The sequence below is a fragment of the Fundulus heteroclitus genome, chromosome 15, assembly GCF_011125445.2.
Source record: "Fundulus heteroclitus isolate FHET01 chromosome 15, MU-UCD_Fhet_4.1, whole genome shotgun sequence".
Lineage (NCBI taxonomy): Eukaryota > Metazoa > Chordata > Actinopteri > Cyprinodontiformes > Fundulidae > Fundulus > Fundulus heteroclitus.
Window position 1 is genome coordinate 8,099,775 of NC_046375.1, and position 3,893 is coordinate 8,103,667.

Below are 3,893 nucleotides of genomic sequence, written 5' to 3' on the forward strand. Positions count from 1 at the left end.
TGTGTACTTCTGCCGCCTTCATTATCAATAAGTGGTCACAGTAAGCTGAGCCGTAACAAAGCTCGCTGTCAAGAGCTTTTGGACACGTTCTGTATGGCGGCACTGCACCATCGAAGGTTGCCTGTTAACAAACACGTGCACAGTGACTCACATTGAGAAGAGTAAAAGATAAAATATTCAAATGCAGAATAAACATATGGTTAGACGTTCCATTGTCAGATCGATTCAGCTGTTTTTCATTAGCACAAGATAAAATAAATATATTCATATATAATATGAAAGAACAGCATCTTGAAAATACAAGAGATAAAGATTAACTCGCTGGCCACTTTGTTCCTGTTGCAAAAAATTGCAAACCAGCCAATCATCTGGCAGAATTTAGGCATTTAGGCACCTGGACATAAGGAGGATGACTTAAAGCCAATTATCAGAATCTGGAAGAAAGCGCCTTTATATTTCAGAAAGAGCCGACTCACTGGGATTTAATGCATAACCATCTCTTGGATTTACAGATGACGTTCTACAAAAGACCCAGTGAGCAGCATGTTTTTTAAATGAAAATGTCTGACTGGTGCCAGATATCAGTAACCTGACGCCGCCAGATAGATTTGCTTTGCATATCCATCTGGAAACCTTCCGTTGAAGTAATTTTGGGAAGGGGCGAAAATACTGGTTAGCTGATTGGCCTATGTTGGTGATAGACAAGCCAAATAAACCAATCAGATCAACGAAGCATATGACGTACTCGTCAACATGCTTCCTCGTCACTCTGTTACGAGCGACGACGAAAACACAACCACAAGCCAAGCTACTCTTGCTGCTGCAGGTAAAGGCTCGTTAGCTCAGCAAAGAAATACTCTGTAATTCCGATAAAACTTGCTTGATAGCCATGCTAACACTAGTTTCATCAGCTGAAGCCGCCATGTTCTTTAAACTGAACTGTCGCGCTTCTCGTTGCGTCACACCTCAACCCGCCTCAAAGCCAACGCTGATTGGACGTTCGTTTGGTGAACGGCTCCAAATTTTCTTTAACGGAGAGTAGCCAGACTGATCTGCGAGTGAAACCTTGAAAGCTCGCAAGATCAGGATGGTCTCACGAGGCTAAGATATCAGAGGAGAACGGCCCGACTGGTACGAGATGATAGACAAGCAACTTTTATGTTGCATCCAAGATATTTGGAAAACTGTCTCTGAAAACACAGCAGGTCTTAAAGGAGGAGGACAACGGCAGCAGCAGACTCCACCAGGGGCTACAAGCATCTGCTCAGAACTGGAAAGGAAGAGTGCAAGATTGAAAAAAATCCACCTTTCAAGGTTCGAGTGAATCTTGATTTTAGCTGAGACGTTCTGATAGAACACAATTGAATTTGGTATAAATACCACAAAAGCATGGATCCATCTGGCTTTGCAGTAACGGTTCTGGCTGGATGCGGTGGTGTGACGATGTGCCAACCATATCCAACCCTTCATGGCCAAAGTGTACTGATCTTTCGATGGCTACTTCCAGCAGGATAATTAACCATGTCACAAAACTGAAATGTTGTCAATCTTGTCTCTAGAAGATTACTATGCGTTCACTGTACTCCTGCGGCCTTGTTGGTCACTAAATCTCAATCCAATAGAGCAACTGGGATGCATTGGATTAGGAGATTAACATCATGCAGGTGCAGACAAAAAAGAAACTCTGCAGGGACTTACATGATGCTATCATGTCAGTATGGACCAAAGTATCCTGAGGAAGCACCTCATTGAATCTATATGACCTAAAGAGAGTAGTTCTGTGGGCCAAAGGGAGCCCAACTCAGCTTTTTAGCATGCTATCAGTTATTGCGCTAGCATTAATAATCCCTCTGTAGTTCACACGAAATTGGCAAAACTATGAAGTGTGACAAAGCGTGGTCCCTGTTTGTCGAGCAGAGTTCTTCTTCAAGCTTTTTAATCGGTCTTAATCCTGACAGGACACTTCTGGGAGAGAACACGTTATCGGGCCGTCAACTAATCAGACAGGGTATCTGGAAAACGAGTGGCCATGTCATAACAGTGAGCTCATAGGAGAAACAGCATTGAATCATTTATTCCTTCCCCCTATTTTAAGATCAGAGAGAGAGAGAGGAAAATGAAACTGATATTCAGATAAAACACCATCTTCCTGGCTGGGAGCTTCACAGGCATTTTTAAGGCTTCCAGCATATGATCTGTTCTACAAAATAAGTTTATACCATGCATTGTTCTTTAAAGTTAATAACCATGGATTGTTTGGTGACTGTTTTAGAAAAGTATCTTAAATTCAAAACTTTAAGAACGAGATCATTCATGCACCAAAAACCTTTAGATACATGACATTGATTGAAACAAGTGGCCAAGGATTATAACCTCATGGCCACATCCCAAAGGTTGTCAGGAGATCAGGAGACCCTTATCTCAGCAGATCATGCAAAAGGTTGAAAACCTCGGTGGATGTAACTGAAGGTTTGGAAAAAAAATTCTTAGAAGCGTTTGTCGTGCTCAGTTACCACATTAACTACTATTAGTAATACAAGCTGATAGCAAAAACATTTCTCTCCATCCTCTGTGTTTTTGCAGTGAAGAAATGCGATGTTCATGTTTACAGATTGTAAAACAATACGTGTTAATGAGGTAAAACTGCCAGATGTGCACATAAAGACGTATCTAAAACCATGGCAACAAAGTTTAATCTGAACCCGGGGTTAGCTGCAGACCGAGTTGACTTTCGAAGTTTTGGCTTTACGTAATATTTTACCGCCTTGAAAGTCAGAAATCCCAGTTTCTGAGTACAAAAAAAAATCCAGCACTGACACCACAGATGCGCTCTGTTAGTTCATTGACTGATTGATTAGGCTGCAGCTAATAATTAAACAAAGACTTTATTTGAAATTTTGCACAAGTACATTTTCTCTGTCTGAACCTCTACAATCATCAGCGTGTAGAGTTTTGAAAACATCTATATAATCCAACCACCAAGGCGTATGTGGCAAAGATCTTGCGCAAGATTCCCCCATAGATGCACAAACATGTTGACACAAGTTTTTTTTTCTTTTTTTTCTTTTTTTTTCACATTTGCTTTGTAATATTTTAGGTTTGCATCTTTTAAAAAGAGACATGTGAATTATATTGTGATGTTTTTGCGCAGTGCCTTAAGCTTGTAATGCATCATTAGCCTTTGCAGTCAATGCTGTAAATAATCCATCACACTTTTTCAGTTTCTGTTTATTTATTTATTTATTTATTTATTTTTACAAGTTCAAAATGTGATCAAATGTGTCAAAAAGAGGGTTTAAGATGAAGATGGTGACACTCGCTATAGATTCACTTTGCAACGTCTGACGCACGTTGCTAGGAGGCCCCTGACAACGTGCAATAAGTTGAAAGATCTTCTTTCAAGCATTATCGCATATGTTATGTATTAGTTTGTTTACCTTAGCAACAAGAGTAAAGAGTTTGCAAAGTCCTGCTCTCGCTTTCAATCACATGCAACTCTGCGATGAATTAAACCGACTTCTTGAGGAAGGAAACTGCGTTAAAAATGTTTTAGAAAGGAAGGAAGGAGCGGTGGCATCAGCCCATCGCGCCGTCACAAAGAAGAGGAACAGCAATTCGCAGAAAAACCAAATCCGTCCATGTGACACCGTCGGGTCTCTATCAGTTTTAGCATGCAGCGTGTGCCAGAACACGTTGTTCTCTCAATAAGGTCTCCTAGCTGTTGTCATTATGCAACACATCAAGCAAAAGGAAGTAGAGTCTAGTGAGTTTTTTTTCGTCTGTTTTATCATTAACTCGTCCATCAATGAGTTCAGAAGGTAACAAGTGCAGATTTACTGAATTAGAAACCTTATAATGAACAAGCAATTTAAAAAGAAAGACAAGACAGTTCA